Consider the following 23156-nt stretch of genomic DNA (forward strand, 5'->3'; position numbering starts at 1 on the left):
CTGTTGATCCTTCAAGAAACAGCTCAGATGTCACTTTAAACCTTCCTTAAACTTCTCCTCCACCAGTAGAAAATAATGCTCAAGGTCTTACTTTGCAATAATACCGCTGCCTTCTGAGTTATGTTAGCTTCTCTTTTCAATTTGCTTTATTGGAATATAGTTGATTTACAATGTTGTGTTAGTTTGTGCTGTACACTGAGTCAGTTTACATATACATATATCCACTTTTTTAAAGATTCTATTCCATATAGATTATTACAGATGAATTGTTTTACTGTTTGTTATCACTCTCCATTGTTGGCCTGAGAGCCCTTATTCTAAATTGTGATATGCCTGGTGTCTAATTAAGGACTCAGAATGTAGTAGGTGGGCTTCCCAGATGACTGAGTGGTAAAGAATCCACCTGCCAATGCAGGAGACACAGGAGATGCAAGTTGAATCCCTGAGGCGGGAAGGTCCCCTGGAGAAGGAAATGCCAACCCGCTCCACTATTCTTGCCCAGGAAATCCCACGGACAGAAGAACCTGGCGGGCTACAGTGCATGGGGTTGTAAAGAGTCAAACAAGACTTAGCGACTGAGCATTTACGCGATGCAGTACAATGTAGTAGGCATTCGGTAAATGTTTAACTGATGAATGAAAACTTTCTATTGCCACCAAGTTTACCCTGGGATAACCTAGGGCCTGTGGCTGCCTGAGATCTTCTCAGTACAGGAAACTCTCTGAGAGGTTGCAAGAAAGGACATACCTGGGCAATTGGAGGTTTGGCCCTCATCTGTACAGATTCAGAAAACCAAGTGGTCAGTGCATTTTCACTCTTCAGAGGCTCTTTCTCTCAAAAAGTATGTATTGAGGGCTTTCTCTGAGCCTGGCATTCTGCTGGGTGCTGAGAATGTAGGCGTTTCATGAGCACAGCCCCTGCCTTCACTTTATTTACCACTTGGCTGGGGGGAGTCCATTCAACAAGCCCTAAAAAGAAACAACTCAAGGGAGTTCCCTGGTGGTCTAGTGGTTAGTTATGATTCTAGGCTGTCACTGCTGGGGCCCAGGTTCAATTCCTGGCAGGGGAATGGAGATCCCGCAAGCCCAAAACAAAAACAAAACAAAAATCAAGCCCCTTGTACTGGAGAGTAGGACTGGCCTGGTATGGGAAGTACAGTGTGCTAGAGTTGCAAAACAGGAGCACCCAAAATATTCTGAGTGCTCAGGGGGGTTTCCAAACACACTCCCAGAAGGCACTGTCTCCAGAATATGGCTCTCAGACCTGATTTACAAAGTCAAAATGTCCCTTTATTAATAATGAACAATGGAAGCATCTCACTGAATGCAAATGTACACTGTGGACAGAGAATGTTGCCTGCCATTTCAGTAAACAAAGGATGTTGAGACCATAAAGCTACCAGCCACTGCTGTCACCCTGAGGGTGGGCCGTGAGTGGATTCAGGATGGAGAAAAATAGGATGCTGCCCCTAGATGGTTAAAGTGTATATCAAAGGAATGATTTCAATGGGCCCAGACTCTTGCATCGTCCCATACTAAAATCATTAACTTGAGATGTGTGTTTTTGTGATTAGCAATAATCTTTCGATGTTCTGATGGTTGAGTACACATTTTTTTCTCAGCAAAGAACTTCCTATATATTCTGGCTCCTCCCTTACCTCTTTTTTTGCCCCACTGAGTGGCTTGCAGGATCTTAGTCCCCTTAGATCCCTTAGTTCTCCAACCAGGGATTGAACCTGTGCCCCCTGCAATGGAAGCACGGAATCCCAACCATTGGCCCGCCAGGTAACTCCCCTGCCCCCTTACCTTTATGGAGCAGTCTCTGAGAACTAAGAGACTGCATCCCAGGCTCACGTCCTCAGTGAATTTGCCAAATAAAACATAATTTGGGGGAGTTCTCTGGCCGGCTAATGGTTAGGATTCTGCACTTTCACTAACAGGGTTGGGGTTTGGTCCCTGGTTAGGGAACTGAGATGCCACAATGAGGTTTGCGTTTGTTTTCTCAGTCGACTACACACGTCTCCATTCTGTCTCTCTCTCTCGAGTCAGATTCACACAGGGAGACAGATTCTAATGGGAAGGTTGTTTAGTGAGCAAGAAATCAAAACAATTCTCCCTGTTAAGAGGCATTAGATTTGAGTACTGGGGCTTCTCTCCTCACACGAGGGATAGCCTTGGAAATGGAGTTGTTATTTTTGAACTTCTCTTTTTTGACCAAGATTCTCTCTTTCCCGTTGAGTGAGCTTGAATGGGCTTTGCCAACCTGGCCTCACTGAACCCCTTTTCTAGGTTTCCACTCTTCTGGTGAGATACAGTGCTTCTTGAGATTTGTCAGTACCTTTGATCCTATTATAGAGTATCACGAGGTCTCTTAATTTACTGCCAGCAAAGACAATGTAGTAGTAGTAGCTTGTGTGTGTGTGTGTTGTGTAAAACTAAGAGCTAGCAATGACCCCAGTCAGGATGTCACACACCAGGGGTAATTGGTTATATTAATCGGGGAGTCCGTATCACAGATTCTAGCTACTGCAAATGTTTCTGTTAGCCATAGCTCAATCAATAGCAGAGACTTTACTAAGTAGTGAAATGAATGTTAGAAATGGATTTTCACCAGTGAAATTAGTACCTTGTTAGCCAGTATGATGGGTGTCATTAATGGGCTAACAGTGATGAAGTTAATAATACTCAAGACATGTGCATTACTTAAAATTTGTGAGTCTCTTCAGCCTTGCATTTACAGGGTATGAGAACCTAGCCATCTGAAGCCTGTTCCCTAAGGAGTAATACTACAGGCCAAGCCTCTAAATAGCCTCGTGTCTAGCTATGATCTGAGGGTTACAGTTCCCTGCTCCTGACTGTAAGGCCAACAGATTCCTGCAAGTTGATCTCTTAACCAGACAAACTACTGGGAGCATCATTGAGTTTACTACTCCTGATAACTTTCTGCCACAGGCTCTTGGTTGTTGTTAGCATCCAAACAGTGTTATTCTTTCAGTCTTGTCAGACTCTGGGATCTCATGGACTGTAGCCCAACAGGATCCTCTCTGTCCGTGGAATTCTCCAGGCAAGAATACTGCAGAGGGTAGTCATTCCCTTCTCCAGGAGATTCTTCCCCAGGATTCAATCTGGGTCTCCCACTTTGTAAGTGGACTCTTTACTCTCTAAGCCATCAGGGTGACTCTAATCACTACTTTTTTTAAAAAAATGTGTCTGCCAAAATAGGAGGGCCCAGTTCTGTCCCTGGGTCATGAAAACTGTCCAGTACATTTGCTCAGTTCTGTCTGACTGGCTTTCCTATCCGTCACTAACTCCCAGGGCTTGTGCAAACTCATGTCCACCTCGGTGATGCTACCTAATCGTTTTCCCCAATGTCGTCCCTTTCTCCTCCCATCTTCTATCTTTCCCAGCACCAGAAAAATCTCCTGGAAAACCGATTCACAGCTATGAGAACCTTACTAAGCAAAGACCAAGCAATCTTACTGGCTGATGAACCTGACCTGCCCCATGAGAAATCTCTACTCAGGTCAAGAAGCAACAGTTAGAACCGGACATTGAAACCCAGACTGGTTCCAAATCGGGAAAGGAGTACATCAAGGCTATATATGGTCACCTTGCTTATTTAACTTATATGCAGATTACAGCATCTGAAATGCCATGCTGCGTGAAGCACAAGCTGGAATCAACATTGCTGGGAGAAACATCAATAACCTCAGAAATGCAGATGACACCACTCTCATGGAAGACAGCAAAAAAAGAACAAAACAGCCTCTTGATGAAAGTGAAAGAGGAGAGTGAAAAAGTTGGCTTAAAACTCAAAATTCAGGGGGAGACAGGAAGATGGCGGAGGAATAGGATGGGGAAACCACTTTCTCCCCCACAAATTCATCAAAAGAACATTTGAACGCTGAATAAATCCCACAAAACAACTTCTGAATGCCAGCAGAGGACATCAGGCACCCAGAAAAGCAGCCCATTGTCTTCGAAAGGAGGTAGGAAATAATATAAAAGATAAAAAGAGAGACAAAAGAGGGAGGGACGGAGATCCGTCCCAGGAAGGGAAGCTTACAAAAAAGATAGAAGTTTCCAAAAACCTGAGAACACTCACTGGTGAGTCTGTGGCAACACTTGGAACCTCAGAGAGCGATATAACCAGGAGGAAAAATAAATAAATAATTAAAACCCACAGACTAAGTGCCCAGCAGTAACTCTCAGCGGAGAAGCTATGCAACCGCCTGCACCCCCCACTAGCAAGCGGGGGCTGGGCAGGGAGGCATGGGCTGCATCACTTAGAGTAAGGACCAGGCCTGAATGCCCCAAGGGCAATCTGAGGTAGCTAACTTAAGATAGCTAAGCAGACTGTGGGATAGCTACCCCGCGAAAAGGTGAAAAGCCCCAACCTAAGACACCACCAGACCCACTCACAGAACAAAGGACTGAACAGAGCTAGCCAGCTGCAGTCGGCCCATCCACCATCTCCTGCCGAGACAGGCAGGGGAGGGAAGCCAGAGCCGGAAGCAGGCAATCACGGCCCCAGAGAGGCATCTGATACCAAGCTGAAAGCAGGCTTCATTGCTAACCAAGACTTCTTGGGTTCTGGCCAGTCAATATCTGCCTGAGAAGGTTTGCCAGTTGTACGCCCAGAAAACTGAGCGGCAGGGACCAGGAAGGCGATAAGTCGCAGCAACCACGCTCGCCAAACACCTGGTCACATGAGCTGCTTGGACCGGGGAAGGGCACAAAACGCAGGCCCAACCAAGTCTGCGCCTTTGTGGAGTACACGAGTACCTGAACCTGAGTGGCTCAGACCTGGGAAGTGCATACAACCCAGCACCGGCCTCAGACAGTTCCTAGCAGAGCGACCTAGAGCCTGTACAGGGTAGACTGGGACAGCACACATGCCGTGAGTGGGGGCAAATCCAGTGTAGCCAAGACACTGAGAGCACTCCCCACACACGCCAGTGATATCTGTTAGCAGTGTTCCTCCCTCCCCACAGCACGACTGAACAGGTGAGCCTAAAAAAGTGAACACCACCGCCCCCTTGTGTCAGGACGGGAATTAGACACTGAAGAGACCAGAAAACAGAAGAAGCTTAAACAGAAGGAACTGCCTTGGAAGTGACAGATGGAGAAGTCTTGAGCCTACTGCAAGAATAAGACTGAAAACCAGAGGCAGAGGCTTAAGTCCAAATCCTGAGAACACCAGAGAACTCCTGTTCCAGGGAACATTAATTGATAGGAGCTCATCAAATGCCTCCATACCTACACTGAAACCAGGCACCACCCAAGGGTCAACAAGTTTCAGAGAAAGACATACCATGCAAAATCTCCAGCAACACAGGAGAATAGCCCTGAGCTTCAACATACAGCCTGCCCAAAGCTACTCCAAGCCCACTGACATCTCATAACTCATTACTGGACACTTCATTGCACTCCAGAGAGAAGAAATCCAGCTCCACCCACCAGAACACCGACACAAGATTCCCTAACCAGGGAACCTTGACAAGCCACCCGTCCAACCCCACACACAGCGAGGAAACTCTACGATAAAGAGAACTCCACAAACTGCCAGAAGACAGAAAGGCCACCCCAAACACAGCAATATAAGTCAGATGAAGAGGCAGAGAAATACCGAGCAAATAAAGGAACAGGATAAATGCACACCAACCCAAACAAAAAAGGAAGAGATAGGGAACCTACCTGATAAAGAATTTCGATTATTAATAGTGAAAATTATTCAAAATCTTGAAAGCAAAATGGAGTTACAGATAAATAACCTGGAGACAAGGATCGAGAAGATGCAAGAAAGGTTTAACAAGGATCTAGAGGAAATAAGAAAGAGTCAATATACAATGAATAATGCAATAGATGAGATCAGAAACACTCTGGAGGGAACCAACAGTAGAATAACGGAGGCAGAAGACAGGATAAGCGAGCTAGAAGATAGAATTGTAGAAATAAATGAAGCAGAGAGGAAAAAAGTAAAACGAATTAAAAGAAATGAGGACAATCTCAGAGACCTCTGGGACAATGTTAAACACCCCAACATTCGAATCATAGGAGTCTCAGAAAAAGAAGACAAAAAGAAAGACCATGAGAGAATACTTGAGGAGATAATAGTTGAAAACTTCCCTAAAATGGGGAAGGAAATAATCACTCAAGTCCAAAAAACCCAGAGAGTCTCTAACAGGATAAATCCAAGGCGAAATACTCCAAGACACATATTAATCAAGTTAACAAAGATCAAACACACAAAAAAAATATTAAAAGCAGCAAGGGAAAAGCAACAAATAACACACAAGGGGATTCTCATAAGGATAACAGCTGATCTTTCAATAGAAACTCTTCAGGCCAGGAGGGAATGGCAAGACATACTTAGAGTGATGAAAGAAAATAACCTACAGCCCAGATTACTATACCCAGCAAGGGTCTCATTCAAATATGAAGGCGAAATCAAAAGCTTTACAGACAAGCAAAAACTGAGAGAATTCAGCACCACCAAACCAGCTCTCCAACAAATGCTAAAGGACCTTCTCTAGACAGGAAACACAGAAAGAGTGTATCAACTTGAACCCAAAACAATAAAGAAAATGGCAATGGAATCGTACTTAACAATGATTACCTTAAATGTCAATGGGTTGAATGCCCCAACCAAAAGACAAAGGCTGGCTGAATGGATACAAAAACAAGAACCCCATATATGTTGTCTACAAGAGACCCACCTCAAAACAAGGGACACATACAGACTGAAAGTGAAGGGCTGGATAAAGATATTCCATGCAAATAGAGACCAAAAGAAAGCAGGAGTAGCAATACTCATATCAGATAAAATAGACTTTAAAACAAAGGCTGTGAAAAGAGACAAAGAAGGAAACTACATAACGATCAAAGGATCAATCCAAGAAGAAGATATAACAATTATAAATATTTATACACCCAAAAAAGGAGCACCGCAATATGTAAGACAATTGCTAACAAGTGTGAAAGAAGAAATTAACACCAATGCAATAATAGTGGGAGACTTTAATACCCCACTCACACCTATGGATAGATCAACTAAACAGAAAATTAACAAGGAAACACAAACTTTAAATGATACAATAGACCAGTTAGACCTAATAGATATCTATAGGACATTTCACCCCAAAACAATGAATTTCACCTTCTTCTCAAGTGCACATGGAACCTTTTCCAGGATAGATCACATCCTGGGCCATAAATCTAGCCTTGGTAAATTCAAAAAAATTGAAATCATTCCAAGCATCTTTTCTGACCACAATGCAGTAAGACTATACTCAATTACAGAAGAAAAACTATTAAAAATTCCAACATATGGAGGGTGAACAACACACTGCTGAATAACCAACAAATCATAGAAGAAATAAAAATATGCATAGAAATGAATGAAAATGAAAACACAACAACCCAAAACCTGTGGGACACTGTAAAAGCAGTGCTAAGGGGAAGGTTCATAGCAATACGGGCATACCTCAAGAAACAAGAAAAAAGTCAACTAAATAACCTAACTCTACACCTAAAGCAACTAGAAAAGGAAGAAATGCAGAACCCCAGGGTTGGTAGAAGGAAAGAAATCTTTAAAAATTAGGGCAGAAATAAATGCAAAAGAAACAAAAGAGACCATAGCAAAAATCAACAAAGCCAAAAGCTGGTTCTTTGAGAGGGTAAATAAAATTGACATACCACTAGCCAGACTCATCAAGAAACAAAGGGAGAAAAACCAAATCAATAAAATTAGAAATGAAAATGGAGAGATCACAGCAGACAAAACAGAAATACAAAAGCTCATAAGAGACTACTATCAGCAATTATATGCCAATAAAATGGACAACTTGGAAGAAATGGACAAATTCGTAGAAAAGTACAACTTTCCAAAACTGAACCAGGAAGAAATAGAAAATCTTAACAGACCCATCACAAGCATGGAAATAGAAGCTGTAATCAAAAATCTTCCAGCAAACAAAAGCCCAGGTCCAGACGGCTTCACAGCTGAATTCTACCAAAAATTTAGAGAAGAGCTAACACCTATTCTACTCAAACTCTTCCAGAAAATTGCTGAGGGAGGTAAACTTCCAAACTCATCCTATGAGGCCGCCATCACCCTAATCCCAAAACCCGGCAAAGATCCCACACACACAGAAAAAAAAACAAAAAACTACAGGCCAATATCACTGATGAACATAGATGCAAAAGTCCTTAACAAAATTCTAGCCATCAGAATCCAACAACACATTAAGAAGATCATACATCATGACCAAGTGGGCTTTATCCCAGGGATGCAAGGATTCTTCAATATCCACAAATCAATCAATGTAATACACCACATTAACAAAATGAAAACTAAAAACCATATGATTATTTCAATTGATGCAGAGAAAGCCTTCGACAAAATTCAACATCCATTTATGATGAAAACCCTCCAGAAGGTGGGAATAGAAGGAACATACCTCAACATAATAAAAGCTATATATGACAAACCCACAGCAAACATTATCCTCAATGGTGAAAAACTGAAAGCATTTCCCCTAAAGTCAGGAACAAGACAAGGGTGCCCACTCTCACCACTACTATTCAATATAGTTCTGGAAGTTTTGGCCACAGCAATCAGAGCAGAAAAAGACACAAAAGGAATCCAAATTGGAAAAGAAGAAGTAAAACTCTCATTGTTCGCCGATGACATGACCCTCTACACAGAAAACCCTAAAGACTCTACCAGAAAACTGCTAGAGCTAATCAATGAATACAGTAAAGTTGCAGGATATAAAATCAACACACAGAAATCCCTTGCATTCCTATACACTAATAATGAGAAAATAGAGAAATTAAGGAAACTATTCCATTCACTGCTGCAATGAAAAGAATAAAATACTTAGGGATATATCTACCTAAAGAAACAAAAGACTTATATATAGAAAACTATAAAACACTGGTGAAAGAAATCAGAGAGGACACTAATAGATGGAGAAATATACCATGTTCGTGGATTGGAAGAATAAATATAGTGAAAATGAGTAAACTACCCAAAGTAATTTATACATTCAATGCAATCCCTATCAAGCTACCAACAGCATTTTTCACAGAGCTAGAACAAATAATTTCACAATTTGTATGGAAATACAAAAAACCTGGAATAGCCAAAGCAATCATGAGAAGAATGGAACCGGGGAAATCAACCTGCCAGACTTCAGGCTCTACTACAAAGCCACAGTCATCAAGACGGTATGGTACTGGCATAAAGACAGAAATATGGATCAATGGAACAAAATGGAAAGCCCAGAGATAAATCCATGCACCTATGGACACCTTATCTTTGACAAAGGAGGCAAGAATATTCCATGGAGAAAAGACAATCTCTTTAACAAGTGGTGCTGGGAAAACTGGTCAACCACTTGTAAAAGAATGAAACTAGAACACTCCCTAACACCATACACAAAAATAAACTCAAAATGGATTACAGATCTAAATGTAAGAGCGGAAACTATAAAACTCCTAGAGGAGAACATAGGCAAAACACTCTCCAACATAAATCATAGCAGGAACCTCCATGACCCACCTCCCAGAATATTGGAAATAAAAGCAGAAATAAAAAATGGGACCCAATTACAATTAAAAGCTTCTGAACAGCAAAGGAAATAAACAAGGTGAAAAGACAGCCTTCAGAATGGGAGAAAATAATAGCAAATGAAGCAACTGACAAAGGATTAATCTCAAAAATATACAAGCAACTCCTGCAGCTCAATTACAGAAAAATAAAGGACCCAATCAAAAAATGGGCCAAAGAACTAAACAGACATTTCTCCAAAGAAGACATACAGATGGCTAACAAACACATGAAAAGATGCTCAACATCACTCATAATCAGAGAAATGCAAATCAAAACCACAATGAGATACCATTTCAAGCCAGTCAGAATGGCTGCTATCCAAAAGTCTACAAGCAATAAATGCTGGAGAGGGTGTGGAGAAAAGGGCACCCTCTTACACTGTTGGTGGGAATGCAAGCTAGTACAACCACTAGTGTGGAGAACAGTGTGGAGATTCCTTAAAAAACTGGAAATAGAACTGCCATACGACCCAGCAATCACACTCCTGGGCAAACACACTGAGGAAACCAGAATTGAAAGAGACACATGTACTCCAATGTTCATCGTAGCACTGGTTATAATAGCCAGGACATGTCCATCTGCAGATGAATGGATAAGAAAGCTGTGGTACATATACACAATGGAGTATTACTAAGCCATTAAAAAGAATACATTTGAATCAGTTCTAATGAGGTGGATGAAACTGGAGCCTATTGTACAGAGTGAAGTAAGCCAGAAAGAAAAACACCAATACAGTATACTAACGCATATATATGAAATTTAGAAAGATGATAACGATAACCCTGTATACGAGACAGCAAAAGAGACACAGATGTATAGAGCAGTCTTTTGGACTCTGTGGGAGAGGGCGAGGGTGGGATGACTTGGGAGAATGGCGTTGAAACATGTATATTATCATATGTGAAACGAATCGCCAGTCCATGTTCGATGCATGATACAGGATGCTCGGGGCTGGTGTACTGGGATGAACCAGAGGGATGGGATGGGGAGGGAGGTAAGAGGGGGGTTCAAGATGGGGAACACATGTACACCTGGGGCAGATTCATGTCAATATATGGAAAAACCAATACAATAATGTAAAGTAATTAGCCTTCAGTTAAAATAAAGTTAAAAAAAAGAAGTATCCATTGAACAGTGTTTGAATATAAGAGGTAAAGTTAACTTTAAAAATAAGTGGAGAGACTTCCTGGTGGTCTGATAGTTGAGACTTCACCTTCCAATGAGGGCGATGTCAACAACAACAACAAATAATGCACAATGTGAGTGTAGCGAGTTAAGTTTTATTTGGGGCAAAATGAGGACTGTAGCCTGGGAGACAGCATCTCAGATAGCTCTGAGAAACTTCTCCAAAGAGGCAGGGGAGAAGGTCAGTATATATGTGATTTTGGTGAAGGTGAAATACATGCAATCGAGCACATATTTTTCCAGAAGCTTTCTGCTAGTCATGAGAAACAGTCGTCACCATGAAGGATTTCAGTGTTTTTCTAGATATGAGGATGTCGACTTAAAAGAAAAAATGCACCATGTGAGAGTTGAATGTTAAGTTTTATTTGGGGCAAAATGGAGAATACAGCCCTGGAGCCAGCACCTCAGATAGGTCTGAGAAACTGCTCCAAAGAGGCAGGGGAGAAGGTCAGTATATATGTGATTTTGGGTGAAGGGGAAATCCATGCCATGAAGCACTTTTTCCAGAAGGCTTCTACTAGTATTGTGAAGTCTTCACTAGTCATGAGGAACAGTGTCACCATGAAGGATTTTAGTGGTTTTCTAGATATGAGTAGATACAAGAATTGGGCTCATAAAATCAGCTCCTGGGAATATCTAACTATCTGAAGACCTGTCCAGCCACTTTTCCAAGAGCACAGAGGGCCTCACTTCTGCTCTCCACCCTGAAATCTTTTGGGGGTGTTAGAGGTCAGCAGCTGCAGCAGCACATGATCTAATCCTTGTAGAGACAGATGGCAAGCAATCATGGAAAGTGCCAATTTGTAGTTGACAGGGATGTGGGTTTGATCTCTGGTCAGGGCTGGGATCCCCTGTGCCTTGCAGCCAAAAAAACTAGAATAGAAGCAACAGAAGCAATCTTGTAACAAATTCAATAAAGACTTTGGAAATGGTCCACATCAAAAAAAAAATCTTAAAAAAGAAGTAAGTGAAGAAATTGGGCAAAAGCAAATAGAGTGAACTGCTCAACATAATTAGTTCAAAACTTCCAACCAGCCAAGACAAGAGAAACACAGGCAGTTACATGATCCAGCATTCATAAAGCATAAACTAATTCTTAAAGTGTTCTCTTCTCCCTAGTCCTACAAAAAGAACAGTATAAAAGTGAAGAAGGACCTTATCAATGACCCCATGAAAAAAATTATTTGGTATGTTTGTTCTTCTAGTAGGCCAATGGAAATAAAAAAGCATTTCTGAAGCAAAGAGCTTAGGGATCAAAAAAATTTTGTCTGGATGAGAATCTTTCTAATGGATCCTTTTGTCCAAGGATAAATGGTAGAGGTGTGGTTCTTAGACTAATTGGGGAAATGATCCAGCTGTTGGAATCAGCTGGGGATCTTTTCAAACTCCATAAGCACCTCGCTATTGCCATCCTTTCTGAGATTTACTAGGACTCTCAGATTTTTTTAATTGAAATAGTATCAATTTACAATGATGTATTAGTTTCAGGTGTACAGAAGAGTGATTCAGATATATAGTCTCTTTTTACATACTCTTCCAGTATAGAACTCTAGGATGTTTGTCCTGAAATTTACTAACAATGAGCCTGCAGTGAATCATTCCTGTGTGTTGGGGCAGGAACCTCATGGAGAATGGAGGTTGTGGTGAGAGGGTCATCCGGAGCAGACACAAAACCGCCTAGGGAGCGTTCTCCAGGAACTGCCTTGATGTCACCTGAGACCTGGGAATCTGTGTCGCAGATGGAGCCATACCCATGTATTCTTAACACCCTTACCACATGGTTCTGATGCAAAACTCCCTTGAGAAGTGTCAACTAGAGCAATGGATGGAACATGCAGTGTTTAAGCAAGCTCCCCTAAATTTTTTCAAGAAAAATTTTCAGAAACACTGAATTCCAAGCTATACTTCCTAGTAAACATACCCAGAATACCACTCCTCTGTCATTTCAGTTGATCAGTCCTGTGATGTATTTACCAGTTAGCTCATCCCAACATGGAGGAGGCAACCGCTGATTAAAGCAGAGGATACCAACATAGGGGCATTCCTAACAGGCAGTCTTCCTCCTCTGCCTACTCATGTGTCTCTGAACACAGGTAAGATAGTCTGTGGGTCAGAATACAGATTCCATCCGTTTCTTTAGATCCTTGACCTTTGGAGTTGCCCCATGGTGTGCGAATCTACTTCTGTACCTCCAGGCCTTGCTCAAAATGCCACTGATGGAAAGAGATCATATTGATATTGTATATTTGATGCCTGAAAAGAAAAAAACCTGATATCTAAAATATTTTCAATGTTCACCAAATTGATTTAAATTAAATTTATATATAATAACAGTGATGTGAATGACATTCACTGTTCTCAGACAACGCAGATAGAGGAACTACCCACCTGGCCCAGATAATTTGACATGTCTTGAGATTCCTGAACCAACATGTTTGAGAAGAGTGAATATCATTCATATCACCATTATTATATATAAATGTTATTACAAAATATTATATATATTACTATATATTATGTTTTTACATATATTATTATAAAATATGTAATATATTTTTTATATTTTATAAAAATTTAATTTATAAACTATAAAAAGAGGAGGATGAGGAGAAAAACGGTACAGGAGTGGCAGCTATGACGGCACAGGAGTGGCCGAGAGGAGCTACCCCACATCCAAGGTAAGGACCAGTGGCTGCACTTTGCTGGAGCAGCCATGAAGAGATAGCCCACGTCTGAGATAAGAGAAACCCAAGTAAATTATGACCAACCTAGATAGCATATTAAAATCAGAGACATTACTTTGTCGACAAAGGTCTAGTCAAGGCTATGGTTTTTCCAGTGGTCATGTATGGATGTAAGAGTTGGACTGTGAAGAAAGCTGGGCGCCAAAGAATTGATGCTTTTGAACTGTGGTGCTGGAGAAGACTCTTGAGAGTCCCTTGGACTGCAAGGAGATCCAACCAGTCCATCCTAAAGGAGATCAGTCCTGGGAGTTCATTGGAAGGACTGGACTGATGTTGAAGCTGAAACTCCAATACTTTGGCCACTTGATGCAAAGAGCTGACTAATTTGGAAAGACCCTGATGCTGGGAAAGATTGAGGGCAGGAGGAGAAGGGGACGACAGAGGATGAGATGGTTGGATGGTGTCACCAACTCAATGGGCATGAGTTTGGGTGGACTCCGCGAGTTGGTGATGGACAGAGAGGCCTGGTGTGCTGCGGTTCATGGGTTCACAAAGACTCAGACATGACAGTCAGAGTGACTGGACTGAACTGAACTGAGGAGAAAAAGAGTAAAAGGGAAGAAAAAGGGACAGCAAAGCCCTCAGTTTGCTGTGAAGGCAATGCAGCCTTGGCCCACTCCTTACAGACACATGAAAAAGCTCCAGAAATTTCTTCTACTCTGGCCCAGTCCGTGAGCATCCCAGAGAGACTTTCATTAGTGCTCTTCTTCCCTTTTTTGTACCCAGTTTATAAAAACATTCCTGAAAATGAGAGTAGGGCATACATAACAGGGAGGTAAGCACACAGGAAATTCAGCTCACTGTGACTGGTTGAAGCGACGTTGATCAGAAACTGTTTTCTCGCTACCAATAATGAGCGGCCCTGAACTTGTAACAGCCTTTAGAAAACTAAAAGATACCCTGTGGAAACAGTTCACTCAGCCACTCGCCAGTAAAACTTACTTGGTTTTCACTGCAGAATCATTTTCACTTAAGAAAAAAGATGGATCTGATTGGATTTGCTTTTCTATTTTAGTTCCAATAGCTAAGTAATATCTTGAGATTAGAGTAGTATGTTTTTTTTTTTCTTTTTCTCGGGCTTTATAAGGAATTATGAGAACCTACATCTTTAGCTGGGAGGTTATTTCTTTTAATATTTTCATTGCAGGCAGATTCTTTACCATCTGAGCCACCAGGGAAGCCCCCAATATTTTGGATGCATGCTAAGTTGCTCAGTTGTGTCCAACTCTTTGCAATCCCATGGGTTGTAACCTGCCAGGCTCCTCTGTCCATGGGATTCTCCAGGCAAGAATACTGTAGTGGGTAGCCATACCCTCCTCAAGGGGATCTTCCTGACCCAGGGATCGAACCCACATCTCTTGCATCTCCTGCATTGGGAGGTGGGTTCTTTACTAGGGCCACCTGGTAAGTCCAGCATATTGACAGAGGAGGTAGGGGGAGATGGATTTCATTCTTTTATTCAAAAGGCAGGCCTGGGATACTGGTGCTACTTGCATTGAATATTCCTGTCCTGAAAGGTGGGTGGAAGGACATTCCATCACATTCAGTTTCCTATTTCCATTTCAAATACAATGATCTGGTTTTGAGGAAAGACAGAATAATTGTGCTTATACAGTTTGTTAGGAGTTATCTGAAATTTCTTGTTTTTACTACCTTGAAAATTGGTGGAAGGAAAAAAAACTGTAGGAATGCTGTAAATATGTTGGCATGCTTGCATTTCCTTTTGTACTTTTGAAAATTTTCATTAAAAAAAAAAAGACTTGTGGGGACTTCCATGTTGGTTCAGTGACTAAAGACTATGCACTCCCAATGCAGGGGGCCGGCATTCAACCCCTGGTCAGGGAGCTAGATGCCACATGCCACAACTAAGAGTTTGCATGCTGCAAGTAAAGATCTCATGTGCCTCAACTAAGATTTAGTGCAGCTGAATAGATAAATGGGTAGATAGATAATCAGACTTCTGTTCTGGCCTCCTAATTTCTAATATTAAAAGGAACTGTGACTTTTGCACAAAGTTCAACAAATATCTTTAAGAAGATTTAACAGTATACCTCCAGGGCTAGGATTTCTAGTTTTTAAAATTTTTATTGTAAGATAAAGCATAAACACAAGAAATCATATAAAGCAAATTCATGTCTTAGTGAAGTAGTCTAAGTCAAGCACCCTTGTGCTTGTAACCATTACCACATCCAGAAAGATTTTTTTGAGCCAACCCAAAGCCCCTTCTTTGTACCCAGTCCTCATCTCTTCCCACCCATTCCCCATAAGAAACCATTTTGGCTTTTCTAGTAATCACTTCCTTGCAGTTTTTAATAGTTTTGTTATCCAGATAGATGTACCTAGATATTATATAGTTTTGCTGACATTTTAAAATTTGATGGCTTTTATATCTCTTTCAATCTATAAGTTCCCTTCTCATTCCTTTCTTTTGCTTATAATTTATCTGATGAAGTTCATAGATTATTTGAACTGTAGTGTTTTGACAGCATGGCATTTGCTGATGGCATACTTGTGGTTTCCAGCTTTCAAGATGGGTGCCAATGACCCACACTTCCTGTCTTTCATACACTTGTATAGTCCCATCCTACATGGTATCAGGGTTGGTCTGTGTGACCAAAAGAATACAGCCAAAGTGATAGTGTGTGGCTTCTAAGGTTTTGCCATCAATGACATTGTGCTGTTTCTGTTTTTCTTCCTTAGATTACTCAGCAGGAAATCAGCTACCACGTCATGAGGACATTTAAGCAGCCTGGGAGAGGCCCATGTGAGGAGGAGCTGAGGCATCCCACCTATAGCCAGAATTCACTTAGCTGCCATGTGAATGACACACCTTGGAAGCAGGTATTCCAGCCCTGATCAAGCCTTCAGATAACTTCTGCCTCAGCTAACATCTTGACTGTGACCTCATGTGTGACCCTGAGCCAGAACTGCCAAAACACTCTATAATTCCTGACCCAAGGAAACTGTGAGTATAAATGTGAATTGTTGTCTTAAGCCACTATGTTTTGAGGTCATTTGTTATGCAGCAGTAAATAATTAACACAACACTCTTGACTCACACAGCTCAATATATTCCTCTGTCTTCCATATTTCTGTAATTCAACATCTGGATCCTGAGATTTGTCAGACTCATGTCACTTCTCTTTGGCCCTAACCACAGGATGGCAAGGTGTTTTCCTGTCAGGAGGCTCACAGTATCTGTCTGTCTCTGTTTCAATGACATCACCAGCCATTGATGTCTAATACCTATACATTATCTGTATATTCATCAGGGGTTGCAAAATGGTTATTTTTTAACTTTATCCATTCTTTTTCATTTATTCGTTGGAATACTTTTATAGAGAAAGAGTCTCCTCATTCACACTCTGTTGCCTACTGGTATAGTTCATAGATGCTTACTCCTTGGAAGAAAAGTTATGACCAACCTAGACACCATATTAAAAAGCAGAGACATTACTTTGCCAACAAAGGTCCATCTAGTCAAGGCTATAGTTTTTCCAGTGGTCGTGTATGGATGTAAGAGTTGGACTATAAAGAAAGTTGAGTGCTGAAGAATTGATGCTCTTGAACTGTGGCGTTGGAGAAGACTCTTGAGAGTCCCTTGGACTGCCAGGAGATCCAACCAGTCCATCCTAAAGAAGATCAGTCCTGGGTGTTCATTCGAAGGACTGATGCTAAAGCTGAAACTGCAATACTTTGGCCACCTCATGCGAAGAGCTGACTCATTGGAAAAGACCCTGATGCTGGGAAAGATTGAAGGTGAGAGGAAAAGGGGACGACAGAGGATGAGATAGTTGGATGGCATCACTGAGTCAATGGACTTGAGTTTGAGTAAACTCCGGGAGTTGGTGATGGACAGGGAGGCCTGGCGTGCTGCAGTCCATGGGGTCGCAAAGAGTTGGACATGACTGAGCAACTAAACTGAACTGAACTGAATAGTTCACAGAGGAAAGGTCGGATAAATCTCTGATTCACTTCATTTACCATTTTTTAAGACTATGGATTAGCGTCCTATCCTCCTATAAAGATGGCAGTTATCATCATCATCATTCTGAACTCATATATTTAAACATTTAATGGATTTCAGTCTATGGCAATTAGTATTATTCTTAGAGCTTATATTTGGCCAGTGGGAGCCTCATCAAGTTGATTTCTAAGTCGTCTGATGTGATCCTGGATGCTTTTGAGAGTGTCCTTGCTATCTGGTGTCAGAAGATGTTCCAGATTCTGTTATGTCATGTCAGCCTTTTGATAGTGATGCTATTGTCTAGAAATGTCTGAAGCGCTCATCTGGGCCCCCACTACTTGTGGCAGCCCCCATAGACACTTCCCAAACCAGAGCCAATACTGTAGCTAGACCAGCCTTTGTGGTTCTTATGATTATGAAATGTACCTTAGCACCAAGCCTCAGGGAACTTTGAAGAATGAAATTTATTACTCACAAATCTGGGAAGGTACCTGACATGCGCAAGGACCATACAGCCAGGTCACAGGTCGGGGGGGCGGGGGGAGGGTTGTGCAGACTTGGGGCTCTACCTTTATTAAGGTCTGAAGATAGGGATCTAGGGTTTCAAGTATTCACTCTTCAGTGGCAGATGGAAAGCCTAAGAGTGGCAGTGAGGAAGTGTGAAGGGAGAAACGGGGTCACTCAAGTGGTCAGTTGTCTAGGCCACCCAGAGCCTTTCTAAAAGGTGAACTTCATGGGTCGGGATGCCCTGACTCCTTGTCTACTTGGTTTATTAGTAGCTTGTGTCATACAGCTGGCATTGTGTTTATTCGAGATGGCTGTCTTTTTTTTTTTTAATTGGAGGATAATTGCTTTACAATGTATGTTGGTTTCTGCCATGAAAGTAAAAAGTGAAAGTGAAAGTTGCTCAGTTGTGTCTGACTCTTTGTGACCCTATGGACTATACAGTCCATGGAATTCTCCAAGAATACTGGAGTGGGTAGCCAGTCCCTTCTCCAGGGGATCTTTCTAACCCAGGGATCAAACCCAGGGATCAGGTCTCCTGCTTGGGAGGCAGATTCTTTACCACTGAGCCATCCAGGAAGCCCTGGTTTCTGCCATAGATCAACATGAATCAGTCATGGGTATACATGTGTCCCCTCCCTCTTGAACCTCCTTGCCACCTCCCACCCCATCCCACACCTCTAGGTTGTCACAGAGCACCAGGTTTGAGCCTCCTGCACTATGCAGCAAATTCCCACTGTCTATTGATTTTACATATGGTAATATACATGTTTCAGTGCTACTCTCTCATTTCTTCCCACCCTCTCCTTCTCCCATCATGTCCGTAAGTCCATTCTCTGTCTGTGTCTCTATTCTTACCCTGCATATAAGTTTATCAATACCATTTTTCTAGATATCATATATATGGCTTAATATATGATATTTGTTTTTCTCTTTCTGATTTACTTCACTCTGTATAACAGGCTCTAGGTTCATCCCCCTCACTAGAACTGACTCAAATTTGTTCTTTTATATGGCTGAGTAATATTCCACTGTATATATGTACCAAAAATTTTTCATCCATTGAGATAGCTGTCTTTGAGATGGGTACCTTGACAATCAAGAGCCTTACGTCAGGCAATTATCGTACAGGTTCACCTTCTTTATTTCCTAGGCCAGACTTGGAGTCAGTTGTTTCGCTAAGAAGTCCTGGGGTTTTTTAATGAGAAATAATTAATTAGTCCACTCTGGTCACTGGGAATAGTCATTGCTACTGAGTCAGTCACTGTTTCTAGTCCATTTCAGTGACTCAAGCCTGGGAGTAGGATGGGGTAATCCATACATGTGCACACACACATAAAATCTCATGAGCTCATAGTGATACTTCCAATTCAAATATAAGAATACTGAACTTTGACTTAAGCATTTCTCTATTACATTAATAACTCCTTTCTTCCACACCAAGCATCCTGGTTTTCCAATACATAGGACATAATGTAATTCAGTTCAGTTCAGTTCAGTTCAGTCCCTCAGTCATGACCAACTCTTTGTGACCCCATGAATCACAGCATGCCAGGCCTCCCTGTCCATCACCAACTCCCGGAGTTCACTCAAACTCATGTCCATCGAGTCAGTGATGCCATCCAGCCATCTCATTCTCTGTCGTCCCCTTCTCCTCCCACCCCCAATCCCTCCCAGCATCAGAGTCTTTTCCAGTGAGTCAACTCGTCGCATGAGGTGGCCAAAGTATTGCAGTTTCAGCTTTAGCATCAGTCCTTCCAGTGAACACCTAGGGTCGATCTCCTTTAGAATGGACTGGTTGGATCTCCTTGCAGTCCAAGGGACTCTCAAGAGTCTTCTCCAGCACCACAGTTCAAAAGCATCAGTTCTTTGGTGATCAGCTTTCTTCACAGTCCAACTCTCACATCCATACATGATCACTGGAAAAACCATAGCCTTGACTAGACGGACCTTGGTTGGCAAAGTAATGTCTCTGCTTTTTTAAAATATTATCTAGGTTGGTCATAACTTTCCTTCCAAGGAGTAAATGTCTTTTAATTTCATGGCTGCAATTAGCATCCGCAGTGATTTTGGAGCCCCCCAAAATAAAGTCTGACACTGTTTCCACTGTTTCCCCATCTATTTACCATGAAGTGATGGGATCAGATGCCACGATCTTAGTTTTCTGAATGTTGAGCTTCAAGCCAACCTTTTCACTCTCCTCTTTCACTTTCATCAAAAGGCTTTTTAGTTCCTCTTCACTTTCTGCCATAAGGGTGGTGTCATCTGCATATCTGAGGTTATTGATATTTCTCCCGGCAATCTTGATTCCAGCTTGTGCTTCTTCCAGCCCAGCGTTCCACATGATGTATTCTGCATATAAGTTAAATAAGCAGGGTGACAATATACAACCTTGACATACTCCTTTTCCTATTTGGAACCAGAATACCCCAAATGTAATCTGTAATCGTTTGCTTTATGTCATATTATACATCAAATGACCTCAGAATAACAGTCCTCACATGCCCACCAATATGATTATTGAAACATTAAAAAAACCACAAATGCTGTCTCCATTTTCTCCCAATTTAAAAAATAGTTGTGCTGTACCTTGTCAGAGCATGCAGCCCTTACATACAATACACTGTCACTCCATCACATTAGCCCTCATTTGGTCAGCTTTGTGTAACATAGGAATCAGTAACTATGTGGCTGTTAGACACTAAAAATGAGGGATTAAAGAATGGAATTTTATTTTACTTTCCTTTAATTAATTTTATTTTTTTTCTTTTTTTTTTAATTTATTTATTTTAATTGGAGGCTAATGACTTTACACTATTGTATTGGTTTTGCCACACATTGACATGAATCTGCCCTGGGTGTACATGTGTTCCCCATCTTGAACCCCCCTCCCACCTCCCTCCCCATCCCACCCATCTGGTTCATCCCAGTGCACCAGCCCCGAGCATCCTGTATCATGCATTGAACCTGAACTGGTGATCCGTTTCCCATATGATAATATACATGTTTCAGTGCCACATTCTCCCAAATCATCCCACCCTCGCCCTCTCCCACAGAGTCCAAAATACTGTTCTGTACATCTGTGTCTCTTTTGCTATCTCGTATACAGGGTTATCATTATCATCTTTCTAAATTCCATATTATGCGTTAATATACTGTATTGGTGTTCTTCTTTCTGGTTTACTTCACTCTGTATAATAGGCTCCAGTTTCATCCACCTCATTAGAACTGATTCAAATGTATTATTTTTAATGGCTGAGTAATACTCCATTGTGTATATGTACCACAGCTTTCTTATCCATTCGTCTGCAGATGGACATCTAGGTTGCTTCCATGTCCTCGCTATTATAAACAGTGCTTCAATGAACATTGGAATACACGAGTCTCTTTCAATTCTGGTTTCCTCGGCGTGTATGCCCAGGAGTGGGATTGCTGAATCGTATGGCAGTTCTATTTCCAGTTTTTTAAGGAATCTCCACACTGTTCTCCACACTAGTGGTTGTACTAGCTTGCATTCCCACCAACAGTGTAAGAGGGTTCCCTTTTCTCCACACCCTCTCCAGCATTTATTGCTTGTAGACGTTTGCATAGCAGCCATTCTGACTGGCAAGAAATGGTACCTCATGTGGTTTTGATTTGCATTTCTCTGATTATGAGTGATGTTGAGCATCTTTTCATGTGTTTGTTAGCCATCTGTATGTCTTCTTTGGAGAAATGTCTGTTTAGTTCTTTGGCCCATTTTTTGATTGGGTCCTTTATTTTCCTGTAATTGAGCTGCAGGAGTTGCTTGTATATTTTTGAGATTAATCCTTTGTCAGTTGCTTCATTTGCTATTATTTTCTCCCATTCTGAAGGCTGTCTTTTCACCTTGCTTATAGTTTCCTTTGCTGTGCAGAAGCTTTTAATTGTAATTGGGTCCCATTTGTTTATTTTTGCTTTTATTTCCACTGGGAAGTGGGTCATGGAGGATCTTGCTGTGATTTATGTTGGAGAGTGTTTTGCTATTTTAATTAATTTTAACTTAACCTTTTGCCTTTGAGCATGTGAAACATCACTAGTGCAACTGATGAACTAAATTTCTTCTTTTATTTTCATTTAAATTATAACTGTATGTGCAGCTGGTAGCTACCATATTGGACAGCACAGATCTTGAGAGAGAAAGAGATGATCGAATCTACAAGGGTATCAAAATAAATAAAAACTATAAAGATAAATCAGTCCATCCCAAAGAACTCACAAGTGAGTTTGAGCTGGAGGGTAAGAAGGCTTGAATGAAGTGGTGCTCAATTCTGTGAAATAGCTGATGACCTGAAATAGCCAGAGCCTGCCCCAAGTAGTCTGATTCAATTGACCCAGTGGGGGTCAAGGGACTTTTCCAAACTTGGTGGAAATTTTTTCAAGGTTATTGAGATATAAGTACAGAATATTGACAGGAGTGAAACAGAGAAAACAGAAAGGCAAAAACCAAAGGACTCATTTCAGCGAAGTGGAAATCTTTAGATGGTTGTTAAAAACGGGGGTGAGTAAAAGAGATGTGGTTAAAACTAAAGTTTTCAAACAGCACTACCAAAGGTCATGCAGGCCAAAGGGACTGGCTCTTAGTCTGCCGACGTTAAATTACCTGAGTCCAGTCTCTGACTGGATGAGAACCACTCTTCTGGGGGCAGATTCTCAAGCCTGAAGGAGCAGGCAAATCCCCTGGGGCTTTGGTAAAATGCAGACCCTGATTCAGTAAATCTGAGCTGAGACCTGAGATTCTGCTTTTCTTTCTTTTTTTTGTGGGGGGGGGGGCGGTCAGTGGAATGTAAATTGACACTTTGGGCTTACTAGAATAATCTAGCACAAGCTAAAAATATCTATTTGCCTGACCCAGAATTCCCCCAAAGGTATTATTGCCTGAAAACTGGGTTTCCCTTTCAGAGGGTATCAAAAGGCACAACCAAGCCAAAGGTCAGGAGAAGGATTTATTAACTGTAGCAAGTAAGGAGAACACCAGGGACCTTTACCAAAGCAGTGTCTCCCCAACAGCAAAACTGGGGCAATTTTAAGCCCAGTTCGTGTGTATTCATGAAGGGGCTTTGGGCAGTCAACAGAGTCCAAGCTTGATTGAAGTCATGAGGGACACATGTCAACATTAT

General features: G+C 41.6%; 1 pseudogene; it reads left to right on the plus strand.

Annotated features, from left to right (window-relative positions):
* Positions 1-590: 590 nt before the first annotated feature.
* LOC129534952 (aldose reductase-related protein 2 pseudogene) overlaps positions 591-23156 on the plus strand; it is a 59116-nt pseudogene continuing 36550 nt past the window's right edge.

This window comes from Moschus berezovskii, chromosome X (genome assembly GCF_049115385.1).
Source record: "Moschus berezovskii isolate FMDL1 chromosome X, NW_MosBer_1.0, whole genome shotgun sequence".
In the NCBI taxonomy this organism is placed as follows: domain Eukaryota; kingdom Metazoa; phylum Chordata; class Mammalia; order Artiodactyla; family Moschidae; genus Moschus; species Moschus berezovskii.